Source organism: Bos indicus, chromosome 18 (genome assembly GCF_029378745.1).
Source record: "Bos indicus isolate NIAB-ARS_2022 breed Sahiwal x Tharparkar chromosome 18, NIAB-ARS_B.indTharparkar_mat_pri_1.0, whole genome shotgun sequence".
NCBI lineage: Eukaryota > Metazoa > Chordata > Mammalia > Artiodactyla > Bovidae > Bos > Bos indicus.
In genome coordinates this window covers 46,405,584-46,430,570 of record NC_091777.1, presented here as the reverse complement: position 1 = coordinate 46,430,570, position 24,987 = coordinate 46,405,584, and the positions used below count along the sequence as shown (strand labels likewise).

The 24,987-nt window shown below is 45.6% G+C and overlaps 1 long non-coding RNA gene and 1 other non-coding gene across 2 annotated transcripts; both read right to left on the bottom strand.

Moving 5' to 3' along the window:
• Nucleotides 1-10,968: 10,968 nt before the first annotated feature.
• Nucleotides 10,969-16,428, bottom strand: LOC109572429 (uncharacterized). The gene is made up of 4 exons (XR_002182792.2): nt 16,311-16,428; nt 15,685-15,803; nt 14,419-14,613; nt 10,969-12,976 (listed from the first exon to the last, which is right to left on the bottom strand). It is a non-coding gene; the product is annotated as an uncharacterized lncRNA (long non-coding RNA).
• Nucleotides 16,429-23,465: 7,037 nt separating this feature from the next.
• Nucleotides 23,466-23,537, bottom strand: TRNAY-GUA (transfer RNA tyrosine (anticodon GUA)). Its single transcript has one exon. It is a non-coding gene; the product is annotated as a tRNA-Tyr (tRNA).
• Between the last annotated feature and the right edge of the window lie 1,450 nt (nt 23,538-24,987).

Genomic DNA, 24,987 nt, shown 5'->3' with positions numbered 1-24,987 from the left:
CGGCTGAGACCAGACAAACAGGCAGTGGCCCGGAGAGGCTGTGTGAGCTGGTGCCAAGGCGGGCATGGGGTGGGAGGGATAACACCTGGTGTGTCACAGGGCAGCTGGGGGTTGGACATCAGTTAGACCTCTGCAAAACAGCCCTTGCCCACCAACTGCCCCAAGAGGGAGGCTGGGCAGGATGCCAAGTCACATTTAATGCATTGATGAGAAACCGAGAGGTGGCTATTTATAACCTTTCCATTTGCCTGCCAACTGAGAACTGAGTGAGCGTAGTAACATCCCACAAGCAGATTGCAGATGAGCCCACCCCCCTGTTAACACAGACAGCTAGCGTGCCTTGCCACATGGGCTCATTTGTTCTCATAACCGGGGAAACCGAGGTACTCTTATTCCCCATAGCTGGGACAAGGCTGGGAATAGAACCCAGGAGGACTCAGCCCACCCAACAAATCACCTGGGCTGCCCGGTCAGGACCCTGCCAACAGTTCCTTCGAGGACAAAAGTCTTCTCAGTTTTTTGTGGGGATCTTTGAAACATTTTACCACCTCCTACTGATGCTTTTGAACTGTGGTGCTGGAGAAGACTCTTGAGAGTCCCTTGGACTGCAAGGAGATCCAACCAGTGCATCCTAAAGGAGATCAGTCCTGGGTGTTCTTTGGAAGGAATGATGCTAAAGCTGAAACTCCAGTACTTTGGCCACCTCATGTGAGGAGTTGACTCATTGGAAAAGACTCTGATGCTGGGAGGGATTGGGGGCAGGAGGAGAAGGGGACGACAGAGGATGAGATGGCTGGATGGCATCACCGACTCAATGGACATGAGTTTGAGTGAACTCTGGGAGTTGGTGATGGACAGGGAGGCCTGGCGTGCTGCGATTCATGGGGTGGCAAAGAGTCGGACACGACTGAGCGACTGAACTGAACTGAACTGAACTGTCATCTTTCCTCACCCACCCCTTCCTCTCCACACTCTTCCTTTCTCTTTGATATTAAAATATTTTCCTCTTTCTTGTTTATGTCTTTTTATTAAGGCAATCATCATAACACAATAGGGAACATAGAGAGGGATGGGGTGCCCTCAGCCCTCCACAGATGGAGACTCACCCAGCCTCAGCCAACTCTCTAATAAATGCTATTGGTAGACCCAAGGCTCAAATCAGAGTACTCCACCCACATTGATTATAATGTCAAGGTGGCTCCCCCAGGCTGTGGCTCCCCCAGGCTATATCTCCTGATGCATTTAGAATTTGCCATCCTCCTCGGGCTTCCCAAGTGGTGCTAGTAGTAAAGAATCAGCCTGCAAATGCAGGAGACACGAGAGCTGCGAGTTCAATCTCTAGGTCAGGAAGATCCCCTGGAGAAGGAAATGACAACCAACTCCAGCATTCTCTCCTGGGAAATCCCATGGATACAGGAGCCTGGCGGGCTACAGTCCATGGGGTCACAAAGAGTCAGACAAGACTGAGCGACTAACACAACACACAGACACCTTCCTGCCACTGGTGCTCTCAGCACCCTGCCCAGACGAGGATCTGGTCACTGTGGTTGAAATTCAAGCAAGCGCACCAGAAATGAATCAAGAAAGCATCCACCTTTGGAGAAATCTGATGTTTGGTTTATTCTTACTCTGTAGTGATCTTTTGTGGCAAGAGGTTCACAGAGGCGTCCCCAGTGTGATGACTTTTTGAGGGACAGGTGTTGCTGCTCTGTGCCTCAGTTTCCCCCTTGTTGTTGGAAGGATCAAATGAAATGATACACGTGTAGTGCCTAGAACAGTGTCTGGCCCAACACACCTTTCGTCAGTGTTTGTTGTGGTAGCTGCTGCTGCTGCTGCTGCTGCTAAGTTGCTTCAGTCGTGTCCGACTCTGTGTGACCCCATAGACGGCAGCCCACCAGGCTCCCCCGTCCCTGGGATTCTCCAGGCAAGAACACTGGAGTGGGTTGCCATTTGCTTTTCCAATGCATGAAAGTGAAAAGTGAAAGTGAAGTCTCTCAGTCGTGTCCGATTCTTGGAGATCCCATGGACTGCAGCCTACCAGGCTCCTCTGTCCATGGGATTTTCCAGGCAAGAGTACTGGAGTGGGGTGCCATTGCTGATGCTGGTGTCATTCAATTCTGGCTTTGGAGAGCTTTAGGCAGGACACCAGTCAAAGCCCTATGGGCTTGCTCACATGGACTGCTCCTAGCCTCACGCTTCCAGGCTGAGTCTTCCCTACTGGCAGACTGTCCAGCTTCCAGTGGGGGCCTCCAAAGCTCCATCATCAGCTCTCATGTTGTTGCCCCCTTTTCCCAGATACCATCGGTGGGGTGTGGACACTAACACGAATGAGAGGTACAATCACTTGGGATCACAGAAGTGGAGGCTGCCAGGTTCAGAGATTCACGACTTCCCGTCTCATTTCCTGCCAGCCCGTAATGATGCTGCCACGGTCCCCACCCCCACCCCTGTCTCCTCCTCACACCTCTTCCTCCCTCCAGAGTCTGCGGTTCCTCCTCTGTCACAGTTTCCACATCTCTTAACAAGATGTTTCTGCCTTTGGTTTTTGACTCACAAAATGGTTTGTTATCCACAAAGCCATCGTCTGTCGACTTCCTGCCCTGGAAGATGCAGATTCTATTTCCACCATCCTCTTCTGGTGTGAAGATACCACTCAGCCTCCCGGGGCCTCAGTTTCCAAATCCATAGCTGAGAATAATAACAGAACTTACCTCATGAGGGGCTTTCCTGGTGGCTCAGATGATAAAGAATCTGCCTGCTAATGCAGGAGACACAGGTTCAATCCTTGGGTTGGGAAGATCCCCTGGAGAAGGGCGTGGCAACCCACTCTAGTATTTTTAATTGGGAAATCCCATGGGCAGAGGAGCCTGCTGGGTTACAGTCCATGGGGTCACAGAAGAGTCGGTCGGGACTTATCGACTAAACAACAACAACAACAAATGTCATAAGGTTGTTTGAGGAGTAAATGAACTCACTCATGTGATGTCCTTAGAACAGGACCTTGGCTGCTGTTGTTGTTATAATCACCATCATCATTTTTGGTTTCTCTGTTAGTTATTTTCATAACTCTCAACAAGAAAGATTTTCAGTTCTTACTTTTTCTCTTCCTCCGTCTGAGGGCCTCGGAAGACTGAGGGCCTGGCAGTCAAGGGGCATGGACAGTCATCAGCTGCTGAAAACAGTATCCTTGGGTGACACTGCAGCAGGAGAAAAGGGCCAGCTGGACTGCTGCCGAGAAAGATCCAGAATTCTGCCTGGTCTGAGCCATGATTAGTTTAGGTATCTGCCACAGTAGTGGAACCAGTTGCCTAGGCTTTTACTTTTCCCTCAATATTTAGTTATGAAAACTTTCAAACCGACAGAAAAGTTAAGCACGGTTTACCATAATATGCATATATCTGTCATCTAGATTTTGCAATTGTTGACATTTTTCCATGTTTGCCTCATCATATACCTGTCTTTGGGCTTCTCTGGTGGCACAGACAGTAAAGAATCTGCCTGCAATGCAGGAGACTGGGATTCAATCCCTGGGTTGGGAAGATCTGCTGGAGAAGGGAATGGCTACCCATTCCAGTAATTCTTGCCTGGAGAATTCCAGGGACAAAGGAGCCTGGCAGGCTACAGTCCATGGGGTTGCAAAGAGTCAGACGAGTGACTGGGTACACCACATACCTGTCTTTCCCTTCTTTCGTTCATTGATCTGTATGGTTTATCTGACGAATTTTGAAAATATGTGTTTATTTGGCTGTGCCAGGTCTTGGTTGTGGCACACAGGATCTTCCATCTTTGCTGCGGCGTGCGGGATCTCTAGTTGCAGCATGTGAACTCTTAGTTTCAGCGTGTGGGATCTAGTTCCCTGACCAGAGATGGAACTGGAGCCCCTGGAGTTGGGAGCACAGAGTCTTAGCCACCAGACCACCAGGGAAGTCCTCTCTGATGGATAATAAGTTAAAATAAAGTATTTAAAAGCAGTACTCTTAAACCCTTAAATTTTAGCTTTCGAGTCACTAGAGTTCAATGTTCACAGTTCAAAATGAGCTAAATTTTGCATAAGTGAAAAGCACACACTTTACACGTGCAGAGTTTTGACTAGTGCATATACTGTAGTGATATATAGTAGTAGTGGACTAGCCGTAGTGGTTTAGTCGCTAAGTCGTGTCCAGCTCTTGTGACCCCATGGACTGTAGCCTGCCAGGCTCATCTGTCCATGGGATTGTCCAGGCAAAAATACTGGGGTGGGTTTCCATTTCCTGCTCCAGAGGATCTTCCCGACCTAGGGGTTGGATCCATGTGCGTTGCAGGTGCATGCTTTACCAACTGAGCTACCAGGGAAGCCCAACAAACCCCTATTCAGATAATGAACATTTCCATCATCCCATAAAGTTTCTTTTTATCCCCCCACTCCAGCCCCTAAAGCAATCATGGTTCTGATATTTTTATACATTAACTGTTAAATTATTAAAGTTGATACATGTATGCTCTGGGAGTGACCTTAATTAAAAATTTTGTTGGTTGGTGGCTAGAAATTCACTGTTCCCGTCTACAGAATACGGAGACCATAGTCAACACCATGGGAGAAGGCAATGGCACCCCACTCCAGTACTCTTGCCTGGAAAATTCCATGGACAGAGGAGCCTGGTAGGCTGCAGTCCATGGGGTCGCCAAGAGTCGGACACAACTGAACAACTTCACTTTCACTTTTCACTTTCATGCATTGGAGAAGGAAATGGCAACCCACTCCAGTATTCTTGCCTGGAGAATCCCAGGGATGGGGGAGCCTGGTGGGCTGCCATCTATGGGGTCACACAGAGTCGGACACGACTGAAGCGACTTAGCAGCAGCAGCAGCAGCAGCAGTCAACACCATGATACCAGCAGTGCCTGGGACTGGAGATGCAGTGCTGACAGCCAGGCCCATTCTGGTGAGGGCTGTGGTCTGAGCCCTGAATGAGCCATAGTGTTTAAGTTCCTGTGCCGTCTTGCGTGCATAACTCCTCCTGGATGTACCACATAAGATGCTACTGGCCAAAATAAGGGAAGAACAAGTTCCAAACATCTTAAAATTAAAAGCCTTTATTATTTGACAAAACACTAGTTCCATAAGGTAGGGAGGCTCTACAGAGGTCAATGCATAAGTTGACTGGTATCCTCATGGGCTAGGATTTCCTGGCATGTTGGCAACGTCATCCCTCGAGGTGGCAATATGGCTGCCATGATTCCAGCCATTATTTCTGATAGATGCAAAACATTATAATTTCACACTTCATTTTGCTAAAATTCTACTCTGCCTGCTTTCTTCGCATACTTGAAGTGTCTAGCCTCTCTGGTTTGGCTCTTTGCTTTGCTCAGTGGAATTCTTGACTTTGGTTTTGAGGATCTTAGCTCTTCTAAGTGGAAAAGGTACTTTCTTTGAAGTGAGAAAATCAGACCCTCCTCAGCATCATTAAACTCCTCATGAAAATATTCTTTGTAGGCCCTATGAACTTCAGAGACAATTAATAGATCTCATGAAAGAAAACTTGAACCTTCCAAAATCTGTAATTCTGATTTGTTGTCTTACTTAATAATTTATTTCCCTGAGAATAATACTTAACTTGGCATGTAGATTCTGAAAAGGATAAATATTTGTGAGTTTTTTCTTTGTTAAACCAGAAGAATGTTATTACCACCCCCCTCTTATCTCACATGGTTGGAGGGGAAAAGAAACACAGACTCTCTTACGATTTTGCTTTAGACTAAGTGTTTAGAAGAATCAAATCCCATGGCAATTAATGCCTCCTCACATTGCCCTATTTTCTGTGGGAGGCTGAAAAAGGAAGTTTCCCCTGTGTTATTTTTTTAAGAGAAGCACAGTTTATCCCAGAAATCTTCCACTAACCACTCCCCAACCGACTTCCCCTCATATTATCTTGGGCAGTAGGGGTCACACAGAGTCGGACACGACTGAAGTGACTTAGCAGCAGCAGCAGCTGTGTGTCATAGCCCCTTTTAGAACCAATCTCTAACAAAAAGACAAGCACCATGACAAGCTTAGACTGATTTTTCTAAATACATGTACAGGGCTAACAGACAAGCTAATAAAATCAGGGCTCTGCCTACAAAGAAGAAGAAAGGAAAATGGATTTGCATATTAATAATGCAGATTCCCAGTTCCTGCTGCTGGTTGCTCCTAGGGTTGTCCCACTTCTGGCCTGACACTTTGATTCTTCTTTTCTCCCTCTGGTTGAGTGAACTTCAAACACTCAGGCCTCAAAAAATAGGAGCCTCTCAAGAAGGAGTGGCTTAGGAGTAAAGGAAGTACCTGCCCACATCTCTCAAGGGGAAAGTACCTAAACTTGACTGTCTGCATATCTTTGAGGCTTTATTATCAATCAGACTTTCTGTTGCAAGTAACTAGATTTAAGCACAAAGAGAACTTACTGATTCTTAGAATGGAGAAGTCCAAGGGGAATTGGATTTCAGGCATGGCTGAATCCAGGTGCCTGTAGATTCAGGACTGTGCCTCTCTCCTTCTCTCACCTCTGTTTCCCCCAGTATTGATTTCATTTTCAGGCAGGTCCTTTCCTCCCCAAGCAGTTGCAACCTTACAGCTTACCAGATAAGTCACCAAGTCAGAACAAAAACTCAGCTTTCTGAGCAGCTCTGACGAAAGTCCTACAGCTCTCAGTGGCTTTATTTGGATGATGTGCTCATTTCTGAAGCTGGGGGGTGAGGTTGGCCCCATCCAGATCACACAAAGAGAACAGAAGGATGGTTCCCAAAAGGAGACGAGATGTGGGAATTAATGCCCATGAGGCTAACTTATCTCTTATATAGAGAGAGTCAGCCATTGGAGGCACCAAACAATCCTGTTTTATCATGAAGAGCAGTTTAGTTGCTAACAGGGTGATAAGGGGCTAAATTAGCTGGAGGTGGTCAGGGAAGGCATTGCGGAAAAGCCGATGTTGGAAGCAGAACCCTGAGGGATAAAAGAAAGTATTTCAGAGGAAGGGACCTACAAGGGCAGATGACCAGAGGGAAATCAACATTTGATGGATGAGTGCATAAATACATGAATGAATGGATGTACGGATGGAAGCCTATAGGTGGGGACTGTATATGAGAGCCCATCTCTCTGCTCAGAAGGAACCCATGAGCCCTCATAGTGAGGTAGGAGATACATGGGCTTCAGGTTGGAAATTTATAATCAGCCACCCTTCTGCTTGCATTTCTTGAGATAAGAGAGAGGTAGGCTCCAGTTGAGGAATTTACAGGGAACAAAAACAGGGTAAATAGCCAGTCTTTGTCTCTTACCTCAAGGGAATAATCACGGCAAGGACAAAGAAAGGAAAAAACCCTGTCTGATAATGGAGACACTACACATGCGCAGAAAGGCTCCTAGGAGTCAAAAGTCAGAGGATAATTCCAGGCTATCATGAGTCTTACTTCTCCCAGAAGCCTTCACTTCGAGTTCCATTTTGGCTAAAGTATGCATGTGCACCCCAGGGGAGGGTCCTGAGACAAATTAACCAGGAGGGGACAAAGGGAGGTGATTGGCCTGAGGGAAGATGAAGACCCGGAAAATTGATCCTTTATAAAGGATTCAAAGTTCCCAAAGGCGTGACTCTGCGCCTTTTCGCATATATTTTTCTTTTCAATAAACTTCTTGCTTTACTCTTTGCCTTCTGCCTCCTTGTCTAAACTTGTTCTTGACTAGGCAGGCAAGACTAGAGACTCTAGCCCTAACTGCTGGCTCCTGTAATCCAGTGGTTAGGACTCCTGGTCTGGGAAACAAAGACCTTGCTTCCAGCTGCAGCTTACTGCCCCACACAACCAAAATTAGTAGTGATGAGGGAGCTTGAGTTGGACTGTAGACCTTGAGGGGAGGTGGGGCATGCAGCTGTTGCCTGCAATGAGGAGGCGAAGGGGTGTTTGGACTCCCCAAGAGCCAAGAGGAGGGGCAGAGAGTGGACCCCACCTTGGAGACCACGTCTCACTCTCCTCCCTCTACTCCTGAGGCTCCTGCAGCTGCCCCGAACCCATCTCCCTGTGCAAAGCTTCCCCTCGCCTCCCTCTCTCCCTCTCCCACAGCGTCCTCACTTCCTCTTTTCTGTTCCTCAAACAGACCAAGCTTGTTCTCACCTCTGGTCCTTTGTGCCTGCTGTTACCACTGCCTGGAACACTCTTCCACAAGCACTTTGCGAGGCTAGCTCCTTCTTAGCTCTCCGGTCTCAGCCACGTGTGCCCATCTCAGAGCCGCCCACCTGGACCACCCCAAATGAATCACAGCCCCTTCCCAATCCCACTGACCTACTTTATTTTCTTTCTTGGAAACTGTCCTGTTTGTGAGCCTGTCAAAGTCCCAGCTGTCACCCCAGTGCCCTGGACCACAGTAGGTGCTCCAAGCACTCAGGATCCAGCAGCTCAGAGCACCCCCCTTGCCGGGGACTAACACCTCTGTGCTCCCTGTTTTCCTTAGTGTGCTAGTGCCCTCTCTGCACCTCAGCTTCCTCCTCTGTGAAATGGGCACAGCAATAGACATGACCTCTGACAACGTATGTAAAGCGCACAGAGCATGTGCAGCCTGGCTCACAGTAGGCCCCTCATAAGTGAGCCTCTGTATTGTTATTATTAGCAGTTCAGGTTTGCTATGATGTCTTTGGGAGGGAGTCGGGCAGATTCTAGCCACAACTGGGGCTTCCTGACTTTGTGACCCTCTTGAAGTAACCACCTCACACTAGGATCGTTTTCTCATTGTAAACGTGGGGCTCACTGAAGCATCACCACACTACTTCACTCCCCACCCTCCCCTACACACACACACACACACACACACACACACACAGCTCTTCAGGTTAATGAGTTCATGCAGACAAGTCAGTGCAGCGCTCTAGGCAGCAAAAGGAAAGTGATGGAGGATGTAATTTGTTCTACCAACTATAATCTTCCCTGGTGGCTCAGTAGTAAAGAACCCGCCTGCACTGCAGGAGATGCAGGAGACAAGGGTTCGATCCTGGGTCGGGAAGATCCCCTGGAGGAGGACAAGGCAATCCACTGCCATATTCTTGCCTGGAGAATCCCATGGACAGAGGAGCCTGGCAGGCTACAGTCCGTGGGGTTGCAAAGCGCCAGACACGACTGAAGCGTTTCAGCATACACGCACACAGCTATAATCTGGAGAAGAGTTTCTTGATGTGACTTTAGCAATGACCTCCACCTCCAATCTTTCTCCTCCCCTTACTTCAGCTTTCAAGAATCAACTAGGGGCTGTCCCCCTAATGTAGGGAAGATAGGGGCATCAAGTATCTATCCCAGCTCTCTTGTTTGCCCAGGTTGTCACCGGGTGAAGGCAGCTGGATTGAAAATGTACTCCCAAGAGGATTGGGAGTAGGGGTGGGGAGGGGAACTGGAAGTTCCCCAGCCTCCAAGACCTCTTTCTCTCTCTATCACTCAGAGCTAAGTGGGCTTAACCCTTAGGTCCCTGGGGGATTGGAGACAAGAACTTGGGAAGACCAGGTGTTTTTTTGTGTTTTAAAGACATTGATGGGTTCCTCCCCCCCACCACAAACTTTTAAAAACATGTAACAAAAATGTGAGGTCTGACAAGTCAGACATAGTGTTCTTACCCTTGAAAAAAAAAATTGCAAGTAAGGACATGGAAAACAAAACTACTAAATGAAAAAACATTGCTTTCTGATTTTGAAATGGGCAAAAGACCTGAAAAGACACTTCGACAAAGAAAACTATACAGATGGCAAATAAACATGTGAAAAGACACTCCGCATCACATGTCATTAGGGAAATGCAAGTTTAAACGAAAGTGAGGCGCTCCTAATGGACTTCCCTGATGACTCAGCAGTAAATAATTTTCCTGCAATGCAAGAGACACAGGAGACTTGGGTTCGATCCCTGGGTCAGGAAGATCCCTTGGAGGAGAAAATGGCAAACCGCTCCAGTATTCTTGCCTGGAAAATCTCATAGAGGATCCTGGCGGGATACAATCCACAGGGTCTCAAAGAGTCGGACATGACTCAGCACACAGGAGCACTCATTCGTTGCTGGTGGGAATGCATTTTGGAAGACAGCTTGTCAATATCTTATAAAATTAAACATACCATTACCATATAATCCAGTAACTGTACCCCTTAGTATTTACCCAAAAAATTGAAAATTTATGTCCACACAAAATACTATACATGGATGTTTGCATGCTGTGCGTGCTAAGTCACTTCATTCGTGTCCAACTCTTTGCGACTCTATGGACTGTAGCCCACCAAGCTACTCTGTCCATGGGATTCTCCAGGCAAGAATACTGGAGTGGGTTGCCATGCCCTCCTCCAGGAGATCTTCCCGACATGGGGGATTGAACTTACATCTACCTGCATCTTCTGCATTGCAGGCAGATTCTTTATCTACTGAGTCACCTGGGAAGCCACGTGGATGTTTATTGCAGCTTTATTCATAATTGCCAAAACTTGGAAGCAACCAAGATGTCCTTCGGTAGATGAATGGATTAGCAAGCTGTGGTACATGCCAACAATGAATATTATGTAGCAGTAAAAAGATATCAAACCATGAAAAGGCAAGGAAGGAACTTAAATGCATATTTCTAAGTGAAAGATGCCAATCTGAAAGGCTACATACTGTATGATTCTGACTATGACATTTGGAAAAGACACACTATGGAGACAGTAAAAAGAGCAGTGATTACCAGTGATGAGGGGTAAGGGAGGGATGAATATAGAGGATTTTTTGGGTAATAAGACTGGCCAAGATTAGGGTATTAGATTGGCCAAGAAAACCCAAATGAATTTTTTGGCCAACCCAATATTCTGTATGACAGTACAACAATGGATACGTGTCATTATGTGTGCATGCTAAGTCACTTCTGTTATGTCTGACTCTTTGCAACCCTATGAACTGTAGCCCCTCAGGCTCCTCTGTCCATGGGATTCTCCAGGCAAGAATACAGGAGTGGGTGGCATGCCTCCCTCCAGGGGATCTTCCCAACCCAGGAATCAAACCCGCATCTCTTACGTCTCCTGCATTGGCAGATGGGTTCTTTACCACTAGCGCCACCTGGGAAGCTCACATGTCATTATACATTTGCTCAAACCCCCAGAACGTGCAACACAAAGAGTGAACTGTAATGTAAACCATGGACTTGGGTGATTATGATGTATCAGTGTAGGTTCATCAATTGTAACAAATGGACCTCTGTGGTGGGAGGCGCTGATAATGAGGAAGTTGTGCCTGTGTGGGAGTAAATGAGAACTTGCTCTACTTTCTGTTCAGTTTTGCTGTGAACCTAAAATTGCTCTAAAAAGGTTATTAATAAAAATTGCTATCAACCACAGTGATTTCCAAACTTCCTTGACTCTAAGAAAGTCACTTTACATCATAACTCAGAATGAACACAGGCTCACAGCAAAAGTCTCCCAAAATAACACTTCCTGACAAACACTGATACTTTGAAATTCCTCTTCCCTTCTACTTGGTTTCTTTTTTTTTTTTTTAATGTTTCTTATGACCTTCTAAACCGATCTTGTGAGCCACCAATGAGTCACTATCCACAGTTTGCAAAGGTCTCATTACATGCAAGAAAGGATGGCTTAACACCAGGCAAAAGTGGAGGGGTTGGACACAAACAATATTCTTTTATACCAAATACATCTTTTTGTAGTTTAATTTTTTAATTGAAACATACTTGATTTACAATGTTGTGTTAGTTTCAGGTATACAGCAAAGTGACTCAGTTATACATACATAAATATCTAATTTTTTCAGATTCTGTTCCCTTATAAGGAAACATTGAGCATAGTTCCCTGTGCTAGAGTAGGTCCTTGTTGGTTATCTATTTTATATATCAGTTCATTTCAGTCGCTAGGTCATGTCCATCTCTTTGCAACCCCATGGACTGCAGCATGCTTGGCTTCCCTGTCCATCACCAACTCCCAGAGTTTACTCCAACTCATGTCCATTGAGTCGGTGATGCCATCCAACCATCTCATCCTCTGTCATCTCCTTCTCCTCCTGCCTTCAATCTTTCCCAGCATCAGGGTCTTTTCTAGCGAGTCAGTTCTTCGCATCAGGTGGCCAAAGTATTGGAGTTTCAGCTTCAGCATGAGTCCTTCCAATAAATATTCAGGACTGATTTCCTCGAAGTCCAAGGGACTCTCAAGAGTTTTCTCCAACACCAAAGTTCAAAAGCATCAATTCTTCAGCACTCAGTGATCTTTATAGTCCAACTCTCATATCCATACATGACTACTGAAAAAACTGTAACTTTAACTAGAAGGATCTTTGTTGGCAAAGTAATGTCTCTGCTTTTTAATATGCTGTCTAGGTTGGTCATAACTTTTCTTCCAAGGAGCAAGCATCTTTTAATTTCATGGCTGAAGTCACCGTCTGCAGTGAGTTTGGAGCCCAAAAAAATAGTCTCTCACTGTTTCCATTGTTTCCCCATCTATTTGCCATGAGGTGATTGGACCGGATGTCATGATCTTCATTTTCTTAATGTTGAGTTTTAAGCCAACTTCCTCACTCTCCTCTTTCACTTTCATCAAGAGGTTTTTTAGTTCTTTGCTTTCTACCACAAGGGTGGTGTCATCTGCATATCTGAGGTTATTGATATTTCTCCTGGCAATCTTGATCCCAGCTTGTGCTTCATCCAGCCCACCATTTCACATGATGTACTCTGCACATAAGTTAAACAAGCAGGGTGACAATATGCAGCCCTGATGTACTCCTTTCCCTATTTGGAACCAGTCTGTTGTTCCATGACCAGTTCTAACTGTTGCCTCCTGACCTGCATACAGATTTCTTAGGAGGCTGGTCAGGTGGTCTGGTATTACCATCTCTTTAAGAATTTTCCAGTTTGTTGTGATCTACACAGTCAAAGGCTTTGACGTAGTCAATAAAGCAGAAGTAGATGTTTTTCTGGAACTCTCTTGCTTTTTCGATGATCCAATGGATGTTGACAGTTTGATCTCTGGTTCCTTTATATACAGCAGTGTATATATATTAATCCCAAATTCCTAATTTATTCCTCCCCACTTTCCCCCTTTGGTAGCTGTAAGTTTGTTTTCTATGTTTGTGGATCTGTTTCTATTCTGTATACAAGTTTATTTTATGCTGAATACATTGTGCTTAATGAAAACATCCTAGTTTGCTTTTTTTAAAAAAAAAAATCTGACAGATGGAGAGTGTGCCATGGATAGGCACAGATAGGGAAAGCTAATTCTGTGGGACTAATTTCATTAATTCTTTCACTCATTCAACAAATCTGTGCTGGGAGCCGGGGTGCTGTAGCCGGGAGTCAGCTACAGTGTTGTGCTGGCGCTCCCTCCTAGCAGCTGGCAAGAACTGATTGGGGAATTTTTCGGGAATTTTGGTTGAAATCACATTAGTGACTTGAAATTGCCCATGGTGGGAGATTTTACACTGTGGAAATCAGCAAATGCTACCAGTCAGTACTCACACCCCTCAATTTTGCCCCAGATCCCATTGTTAAACATTCACGAGCACACTGGGGGTCAGCAGTGACCAACACCTGGTCCCCACACAGACAGAGCTTATGTTATAAAGAAGGTAGCATGAGGAGCGTGGTTTACAGAAATATCAGCAAAAATAAACATGATAAATGCTATGAAAGGAAAAGTTTAGGAATTCATGAGAGCATATACAAGGGGGCTCCAAAAAGTCTTCCCAGGAGACATGAAATTTGATCAGACTTAAAGGATGGTAGGATTTAACTAGACAAAGAACGCACGGAAAAGCATTTCAGGGAGCCGGTGGTGTGGTAGAGCACCTGGCGTGGTAGACGTGGAACCAGCTTGCCCGCGACCATAGCGGGCAGATGAGGACTGTCAGATGGCAATACAAGGAAGCTGCTTTCGACCAAAATTAAGACGGTCTTCCTTGACTAGCCAGAGGCAGGACTCCTTCCATTCTGCCTCATAAGACATTGCTCTTGGTTAACCTGTACCAGGGGAATCAGGGGATGTGACTCTTGCCACACGTGAGGAGTCCTCTCAGCCACTGTTGTCAAGATGTTACGGGCATTCCTTTCCAACTGATGCTTCTTACTTAGCGTGTAAGCTTGAGGTGATTGCCTAAGCTCTCCATATCACATCTATTAATAAAACATGGGGGCCATCTTGGTACCCACCTCATAGGGTTGTTCTGAGGATTATAAGAGATAATACATGTAGTATAGTATCTGGCACATAATAAGTGCTCAATAAAGTTAGCTACCACCGTTAGTGGAATCTCCAACTTCCCTACTTTCCCCTCAAACCAAACATCTTAGATATGAGGCAGGCTTAAACAAGTTCTTTTACCGAGAGATCAATTTATTAGTTTTGACCCTGTTGCCAGCATCAGAACCCTACTTTCAAATAGACTTAAACAAAATAACCACAAAGGAGATGGAACTTACTGGTACACTAAAAAGTCCAGATGTGTTTGACTTCAGATGTAGTTGGATCCAGGTGCTCGGAGGACCACACTAGAAGTGGGTCTCTATTCCTTTTCCCTGCTCAATGTGACTCTGTGTTGACCTCCTTCTCAGGCTGATTCCTCCCAGCTGGGAGAAGCAGTGGCCCTTGGCAATTTCAGGATCAGCTCCTATCAGCTGAGGAACCCAGACAAAACAATAGCAATGGCCCCAGAATTGCCTCATTTGTCCAGCATAAACACACACCCATCTCAGAAACAATGACAATGGCCAGAGGTACAACTGGCTGGGCACAATGCATATGCCCATTCCTGGAGGTGGGAAAGAGGGTCATACACAAAACCGTAGGAGCTGAACATGTGGGTGAGGATTCCCTGAAGGAAAATATGGGTGCTGTTACCCAAAGAGGAGAGAATGGTTGTTGGGCAGGTAGGGGGAATGCAAGGGTATCCCCTACAGTTGAATAGATATCTGCTTGGAGGACTCAGGGCTTCCCAGGCAGCGCTAGTGTTAAAGAACCCTATTACGGATGCAGGGGCTTCCCTCATAGCTCAGTTGGTAAAGAATCTGCTTGCAATGAAGGAGACTGGGGTTCGATTCCTAGGTTGGGAAGATCCCCTGGAGAAGGAAATGGCAACCCAGTCCAGTATCCTTGTCTGGAGAATCCCATGGATTGTAGCCTGGGGTCATAAGACTCAGGTACAACTTAGCGACTAAATCACCAATGCAGGATGCTTAAGATGTGCGGATTCAATCCCTGGGTCAGGAAGATCCCCTGGAGTAGGAAATGGCAACCCACTGCAGTATTCTTGTCTGGAGAATCCCATGGACAGAGAGGCCTGGCAGGCTACAGTCCATGGAGTCACAAAGAGTCGGACACGACTGAAGCAACTTAGCATGCATGGAGGACTCAAGGGCATGAATTTAACCACCCTTCTTTCCTCCTTGAACCACATAAGGGAAGTGAGCCACCCAAGCTTTGCTCTTGGGAAGGAAGGTGTCAGGAGTGAAAGATTCTCTTTCTTGTTCATTCTTTTCTCAATCTTCCTCCTATAATCCCCTCTTTTTAGACTTTGAATCTGGTATTCCTCCTCTCTTCCCTGTGAAATTCTATCCTCCTATTTATTTTTTGGATTGCGGCTTCAGTCAGATACTACTAGAAGCTCTCCTCTGACAGTTCTCCTACTTCCAGTAGGTGAAGCCCACGTTTCAGGTTCTGATTGTGAAATAATAAGAATTTGGACTCACCAGAGAAGCAGGCGATAGGTGAATATCTATGAAGGAACTTGTATCTGGATTTGATCTTATGTACTCTGGGGAGATGAAACAGTCTCCATCACGGTGTTGTCTTTGAATGACGCTCAAACCTGAGGTCCACAGGGCAGGTAGTCAGGAAGGAAAGATAGATGTCAAGTTGATGAGAGTGAGAATAAGCTGGAACACAGAGCCCAGGCTGGACTCTATGAGGATGGGCTGAACCCCTTGCCCGTTCTTGTCACCTCTGATGACCTTGGTGTTGTGGGTGTCCTGATGGAGCCAGGGCCTTTTGTGCCCGAGTGCTCTGTCCTGTCCACCTCTTTGTGACCCCCATGGACTGTAGCCCCAGGGCCTTCACCATGGGGCTAAACACACATCTGGAGGGATTTCCCTGGTGGTTCTGTGATTAAGAATTCATCTTCCAATGCAAGAGACCCTGTTCAGGGAACTAAGATCCCACATGCCATGCGCTGACTAAGCTGCAACTATGGAAGCCCTCTCACTCTAGAGTCCTCACCACAACTAGAGAGAAGCCACGCACCACAGTAAGACCCGACGCAGCCAAATAAGTAAATAAATATTTTTAAAACAAACAAAGAAAAACAAAAAAAACACACCTGGCCCAGGAGGAGGGAGGATTCAAAGGAAGGTGGAGCAGTGGCAGGACTAACGAAGTGAGCCAGCAGAAAAAAGATAGCATTAGGAGCTGCTAAATGGCGGCTACTTCCCCTCTCCCCACCCTGTCCTTAAATCTCCCATAAGAATCTCTTCTGTGGCTGAAAAAGGAATTCTGGGAAGTGTAGTTCTAATCTAAGTGAGTCAAATCATTACAAAGCTGCCACAGTCTATGTCACTTTACACTTAGGCATCTCTTTAAACCATATTTAATCTCCAAATAGAGTAATAAGAAAGTCACGCTTTTAGCTAAAATTAACTACAGTTTACCATCCAAGCTTTCCCCTGGATGAGCCTTCAATAGATTCCAGAGTTCCAAAATAGCTGTGTCAGACAGAGCCTGCCTGTACAATGTTGTCCAGATGGGAGACAGACAGATTGATGCTGTTTTGTACTCCACTGTCTTCCAAGAATCCTCCCGAGGTTTCTTTTTTGGGGTGAAGAAAACGTCTAAAATTGATGGTGGTGGTGGTTGTACATATCTGTGAATATACTAAGAATTACTATTTTTGTTGTTTTTATTTTATTGAAGTATATTTGATTTACCATGTGTTAGTTTCAGGTGTATAGCACAATGATTCAGATATATCTATATGTGTATATGTATATAGATACATATTTTCAGATTATTCTCTCTGACAGGTTATTGCAAAATACTGAGTATATTTCCCTGTGTTATCCAATAGGTACTTGTTGATTATCTCTTGCCTGGAAAATCCCATGGACAGAGGAGCCTTGTAGGCTGCAGTCCATGGGGTTGCTAAGAGTCAGGCACGACTGAGTGACTTGACTTTCACTTTTCACTTTCATGCATTGGAGAAGGAAATGGCAACCCACTCCAGTGTTCTTGCCTGGAGAATCCCAGGGACGGGGGAGCCTGGTGGGCTGCTGTCCATGGGGTCGCACAGAGTCGGACACGACTGAAGCAACTTAGCAGCAGCAGCAGCAGCAGTGTGATACTAAAAATTATTGATTTGTACACTTTAAAGATGTGAATTGTCTGACATGTGAATTAGATCACAATAAAGCTGTTACAAAAAAAGAAAAAATGTTGCTCTTTCCTTGAAGGAAGCAGTTCAATGAAATCAACCACCTCCACCTGGTTTATCCTCTCGAGGAATAAAAGTAAAGTGAAAGTGTTAATTGCTCAGTGGTGTCTGACTTTTTGCAACCCTATGGACTGTAGCCTGCCAGGCTCCTCTGTCCATGGAATTCTCCAGGCAAGAATACTGGAGTGGGTTGCTGTGCCCTTCTCCAGGGGATCTTCCCAACTCAGGTATTGAACCTAGGTCTCCTGTACTGCAGGCAGATAGATTCTTTACCCTCTGAGCCACCAGGGAATGAATGGTACCATATAAGGGTTCATTGTTGGTCTCTGCTGCTGGCAGATGGAGCACTTGTCAGTGGCAGCAGGCAGACCAGCCTTGGTAAGTGGAAGTTCTTGTTGCTGAGCCTGTGTACAACCTCCATTGGTGCCATATTGGCGTCCCATGAACTGATGTAGATACAAACTTCTAGACATCTCTCCTTCCAGTCAAATGGACCACCAGATGCAATGCTCAAATTTCTGTCCTCTGGGAAAATTTCCCTTTAACCCTGTTCTTCAGGAGTGTCCAGAATGGGGCTATATAGCTGCCCATTTTGGGGTGGTCCCTGCATGCCCAGCAGCACTGCATGTAAATCAACTCTGAGTGTTTTCTTCCTCAGTCAGCTGATCACAGGGAACGCCCCATGAGCCATCAATGTCTTTTGAGAAACAGAAGACAATGAATCAGACTTCTGAGCAACTTCCTCATGCAAATTACTTGTGCCTTCAGGACCTGCTAGAGCCCAGCCTTGTATAAACCACTTCCTCGGAGTGTTGCTCTGCACACCCAGCGTTATGGCTTGTTGGATCAGACAACGCACAGATAATGATGAATAGCTCAGATTACAGGGTATCTTGGCACCTGTGATCAAGCATGCAGTCTCTACTAAAGCCCAGTAGAAAGCGTAAAACTCTCAAAAGTAGAGTGATTAGGACTTCCCTGGTGATACAGTGGCTGGCAATCCACCTGCCAATGCAGGAAAAGTGACACTGTTAGTTGTGTCAGACTCTATGTGACCCCCTGGGCTGTAGCCCACATGGTTCCTCTGTCCATGGATTTCTCCAGGCAAGAATCATGGAGCAGGTAGCCATTTCCTTCTCCAGGGGACGTGGGTTCCATTCCTTGTCCAGGAAGATCCCACATGCCTTGGAGCGGCTAAGCTCTCTTGGTGCAACCACTGAAGCCCGTGTGCCTAGAGCCCCTGCTCCCACAACAAGAGAAACCACACTTGAAAAGCCTGTGTACCACAAGGAAGAGTACCCCTGCTTGACGCAACTAGACAAAGCCTGTGTGCAGCAATGAAGACCCAGTGCAACCAAAAATAAATAATTTTTTTTAAGTAGAGTGATTATTTTCAGTGAATGACATGACTTCCTTCCAAATCTTCAAGGTCTACTGCCGGGGACCAGCCCCGGCTGATCCAGGGTATTAGAAGGAGAGACGGCATCAGGAAACAATTGCTTAATTAAATGTTAATTAAGGATATAAAGAGTAATAGAATGAGGATAGCTCAGTAAAATTCAGTGAAGAAAAGAGGCTGAAATAAGGATAGCTCAGTGAGGAAATTCAGTGGAGAAAAGAGGCTGAATAATTCAGCCAGAAGGTAAGAGAAAGAACGACACGGTGAGACCAAGTATCGGTGAACAAGGCCCACACTTTATTTTCCAAAGTAGTTTTTATACCTTAAGTTATGCATAGAGGATAATGGGGGAAGGGGTAGAGTCAGGCAGCAAGCCAGGCTTTCTTCCTGCAAACTTATCATATGCAAAAGCTTAGGTGATTTGCATCATCTTCTGGCCCGGAGGCCTGTTAACATTTTAAGACCTTGTCTTCAGAAAACTTATTTTTCTCTAAAGGTGATTGGTCAGGAGCCACCCTCCAAAAGCATTAGATAAAGTTGCATTCCTACAGAGCAAAGGTGTGGTGGGCTATAACAAGAAAAAGAATTAACTCAAGGGTCCCAGGTTACAAACATTAAAGCTACTATTTACACCAACTATATTAATCAATACACTGCCAGGGACACAGCAGGTGAGGGATATGGAAACTTAGCAGCAAACATTGGCCCAACAAGTGAAAATCCCTTCACCAATACAATTTCTAATCAATCTTTTAACTACTCAAAAGAATCTGTGTTTACACAGTTTAGAACATCTCCTGCCTCTCACAGTTGGGAGGCTCTGAACAATCACATGTGGCCGGAAAAACCTATTCAGGCAGGCTAGAGGATTTCCAAAGGAGTTTGTAGGTTAAACACTGTCACACCCAGGAATTATTAACTGGAGCTGTAAGCTAACTTTTTTCAGAGAGGTAGTGGGGGACAGCCCCCCGTAAAGTCAGAGGTGTAGGTGAAAGCACAAAGCAGAAAGTAGGCAGACTCTGGTTTTGGGTGTAAATGCTCGAGAATTTCCAGGGGGACTCCTGAGGCTCGATCCCGCCTTTGCGTGTGCCGAGCCTCCTTCCTCATGACCTTTGTCATGGGCGGAGTTCCTCACTGGCTCCCAGCAGTCTACACTGTGATTCTGCAGGTGGAGGCTGCCAAAGTCTTCATCAGCATCCCTATTTTCCACCAACACATCAAACACCATCATATCAGCCTGAATCTGTGGCTGAGCTTTCTCCTGTTCTGCATGCATGCATGCTCAGTTGCTCAGTCACGTCCAACTCTTTGCGACCCTATGGACTGTAGCCTGCAAGCCTCCTCTGTCTGTGGGATTTTCCAGGTGAGAATACTGGAGTCGGTTGCCATTTCCTTCTATAGGGGACCTTTCTGACTCAGGGATCAAACCTGCATCTTCTGTGGTTCCTGCACTGGAGCAGATTATTTACCACTGAGCCACCAGGGATGCCCTCTCTTGTTCAGGATCCCACTAAAACTGACAGCTTTTCAGGTCACTCAGTAAATCACACAAGGGAGATATCTGTTGACTCCAAAATCCGAAGGGGCTCCCGGGGTCTTTGCCTCTTTCTGAGTGTGAGGAAGGGCCAGGAGCAGCAACTCTTCCCTTCTTCTCCAACATGCCTCAAATCACTGGATCCTAAGAACTTTCACTCAAGTGACAGACCCCTGAATTTTTGTGGGTGGGATTGGTTTCCCACCTCTAGCATGTGAATGTCTTTCAGAAGTGTCTAAAGGGGTTGCTACTTCTTGTTCGTCAGATCCAATCATCATAATATCATCGATGTAATCGATCAGCATGAAGTCTTATGGAAAAGGAAGAGAAAGTCAGTCCAGAGTATATTATGACACGGAACTGGAGCATCCTTGAAGGAGGACAGTGAAGGTGGATTGCTGCCTTTGCCAACTGAAAACAAGCTTCTTCTTCCTTTACTTCCTTTACTAACAGGTGTAAATTAAAAAGCATTTTCCAGATTGATAACTGCATACTAGATCCCAGGAGATGTGCTGACGGTTCCAGCAACAAAACCCCCTTTAGAACAGCAGCTGCAACTGGTTGTTGTTGCTGTTCAGTCACCCAGTCATGTCCGACTCTTTGAGACCCCATGGACTGTGGCACGCCAGGCCTCCCTCTCCCTCACCATCTCCCGGAGTTTGCCCAAGTTCACATCCATTGCATCGGTGATACCGTCCAGCCGTCTCATCTTCTGATCCCCTCTTCTTCTGCCCTCAATCTTTCCCAGCATCAGAGACTTTTCCAATGAGTTGTCTATTCGCATCAGATGACCAAAATACTGGAGCTTCAGCATCAGCATCAGCCCTCCCAGAGAATATTCAGGGTTGATCTCCCTTAAGATTGACTGGTTTGATCTCCTTGCTGCCCAACGGGCTTTCAGGAGTCTTCTTCAGCACCATAGTTCAAAGGCATTAAATCTTTGGCATTCTGCCTTCTTTATGGTCACAACCATACATGACCACTGGGAAGACCATAGCCTTGACTATACGGACCTTTGTCAGCAGAGTAATGTCTCTGCTTTTCACCACACTGCCTAGGTTTGTCATCACTTTCCTGCCAAGAAGCAATCATCTTCTGATTTCATGGCTGCAGTCATGGTCCACAGTGATTTTTGAGTCCAAGAAGAGGAAATCTGTCACTACTTCCACCTTTTCCCCTTTTATTTGCCATGTAGTAATGGGGCTGGATGCCATGATCTTAGTTTTCTTAACATTTAGTCTTAATCCAGCTCTTTCACTCTCCTTTCACTCAGGAACTAAAGAGGCTCTTTAGTTCCTGGATGGCTCTAGCAACAAAACTCCCTCTGCAACAGAAGCTGCAATTGGTTAAGTCTCTGATAATTCACTGCCATTCTTTAATGACCCATTTGCCTTCTTCACTGGCCAAATAGGCAAGTTGAATGGGGATGTGATAGGAATCACTACCCTTGCATCCTTAAGGTCTTTAATAGTGGTGCCATTCTCTGCAATCCCTCCAACAATGTGGTATTGCCTTTGGTTTAGTGTTTTTATAGGTACAGAGAGTTCCAGTGGCTCCTACCTGGCTCTTCCTATGATAAAATCCCTCATCCATGGGTCAGGGAATCAATGTTGGGATTCTTCTAGCTGCTCCAGATGTCTATTTCAATGATGCATTTCAGCATTGAAGAAATACCTAGAAGGTGGATTCAGGGACCAATTAGGCCTTCTGTGAGAAGTCTGTGCCCCTAGATTCCACTAATCATCTGACCACAGCAATGCTTTGGGATCCTGGGAATTAGAGTCAGTAATTACTGTGTCCGGTAATCCTTAGAAAGTTTGATTATTTCCTTTTGTACATGGCTCCACTGGTAGCTCAGATGGTAAAGAATCTGCCTGCAATGCAGGAGACCTGGGTTCAATCCTTGGGTTGGGAAGACCCCTGGAGAAGGGAAAGGCAACCTACTCCAGTATTCTTGCCTGGAGAATCCCATGGACAGAGGAACTTGGCGGGCTACAGTCCATGGGGTCGTGAGGAGTTGGACATGACTAAATGATTAACACTATTGCACAAGCTCCTGGTGAATAGACACAGGTCTCTTTGGAGAAGTCTGGAAGGAAGGTTAACAGCATACATTTTTGGCAGTGTAACAGGGCTCTTCTTCAAGGAGTGGCCTCTCCTTTGATCAAGGGCTCAAGTGAGGGGGGTGATTGAGGGTTTGTGACTCTCTGTTTTGACCATTCAGATTAGGCTTCTGTTCACCAAACCCAGAACTCCTCCACTTAGTCAGATCAAGCAAGACTTTATTTAGTAGGTTCCCCACTTATTTCATTTCTACAGGTACTGCTGTGATAAACTAGTGAATGCTGAAGATCTCTTCCAGTCACACTGTGCTCTTTACTGTTTGGGCTTCACTATTCACTATGGTAACCATGCCCATCTTATCTTTGGCATATAATTGCCACCAGGATCCATGCTACCTCGGGGTTCTAGCATGTCTATTGCTTTGAGAGATCCCACTTAATCATAGCCATTTCCACTAGAATTTCTTTCTCACCTACAAAGAAGCACCACCCCAGAGCTCCTCAAGGATGCTCACACTCTCCATCATGAATTTATTTCTGACAGCTATGGTGAAAGTTGTATCCCCCTGACCCTCCAGGTGTGTGTGGGTACACAAGTCTTAAATGACAAAGCCACTTAACATTTCAATCTGCCTAAGCCTGTGTGGTTTTCCTCCCAGTTTTATTGAGGTGAGTGCCTGTGTGCTAAGTTACTTCAATCGTGTCAGACTATTTCTGATTCTATGGACCTGTGTAGACCACTAGGCTCCTCTGTCCATGGAATTTTCCAGATAAGAATACTGGAGTGGTTGCTACTTCTTACTTCAAGGGATATTTGTGATCCAGGGATCACACCTTACGTCTCTTGCATCTCTGGCATTGGCAGGCAGATTCTTTACCACTACCGCCACCTGCAAAGCCCTTTTATTGAGGTACGAAAGTGAAAGTGAAGCCACTTAGTTGTGTCCGACTCTTTGTGACCCCAGGGACTGTAGCCTACCAGGCTCCTCTGTCCATGGGGTTTTCCAGGCAAGAGTACTGAAATGGGTTGCCATTTCCTTCTCCAGGGAATCTTCCCTACCCAGGGATCAAACCCAGGTCTCCTGCATTACAGGCAGATGCTTTACCATCTGAGCCACCAGGGAAGCCCTTATTGAGGTATAACTAACAAATAAAAACAGTCTACAATTAAAGTGTTCAATATGATGTTTTGATAGATACATATACAAAATGTTAAATAATTAACAAAATCAAGCTAATTAGCATTTCCATCATCTTACAACAGTCAATTCAGTTCAGTCATTCAGTCATGCCCGAGTCTTTGTGACCCCATGGACTGCAGCACGCCAGGCTTCCCAGAGCTTGCTCAGATTCATGTCCTTCAAGTCAGTGATGCCATCCAACCATCTCATCCTCTGTTGTCTCCTTCTCCTCCTGCCTTCAATCTTGCCCAGTATCACCTCCCATAGTCACCCTTTCTTTTCTCTGTGGATGAGAACACTAAAGATATATTCTGTTTGCAAATTTCAGTATTATTCTAATAAGCACAGTATCATTAACTATAATCACCACACTGTATACTAGATTTCCAGAATTTTTCCCTCTTTTATAACTAAAATTTTATGCCCTTTGACCAACATCTCCCCGTTTCTCTCACTCTTCAATTCCTGGCAACCACCACCCCACTCTCTGCTTGACTTTTTTAGAGTCCACTTAGAAGTCATATCATGCAGTATTTGTCTCTCTGTGTCTGGCTTCTTTTATTAGCATAGTGTCCTCCAGGTCCTAAGCCTTGGGATATCATCCCCCACAGCAGGGGTCAGCAAACTGCCATCCAGGGGCCAACTCTAGCCCACAGTCTTTGTATGGCCCGCAGGCTAAAGGGGGTTATTTCATTTTTAATTGAAATTAAAATCAAATAATATTTTGTGCCATTTCAAAACATGATATGAACCGCAAATTGCAGTGTTCCTAAATCATTTTGGAACACAGCCATGCTTATCCATTTACAGGTCATCTTTGGCTGCTTTCCAGCTATGACAGGAGAATTTGAATAGTTACAACTGACACTGGCCTGGGAAACCTAAAACATGTACTATCTGGCCTTTGACAGAAGAAGTTTGCCAACTCATGCTCTGCAGGGGTACCAAGGAACTTCTGACATTTCCACCCAGGATAGGCTGTCTTTGGGAACATACACCAGTCAAACAACCAAGCCAACTGTCCGAGCACTTCCCAGCCCCTCAACCTCAACCTCTGAATGCAGAGTCTCTGCTTAGTGGACCAATGTCAATACATTTGGCCTGAGCCACTTTGTAATCCTTCCACCTGACACACCTCTCTTAAGACCCATTTCCATACGTATGTTCCAGTTTTCTCTTGATATAGATTGGCAAACAGAAATTGGAGATTGTTTTGGTATTTTATCACACCTCTTCGTGGGTCATATTTTGATCTCATCTTTTGGGTTCTGTTGAGACTCATCTAGTTATAGGTGTTGGGAGCAAAAAAAGGGAGTAGGTTCTGAGTAGGATTATCAGGGTCTTACTGTGAAATTGCCTTGGGGCGACCAGTACAGTAGGGTGTAAGCTGCTG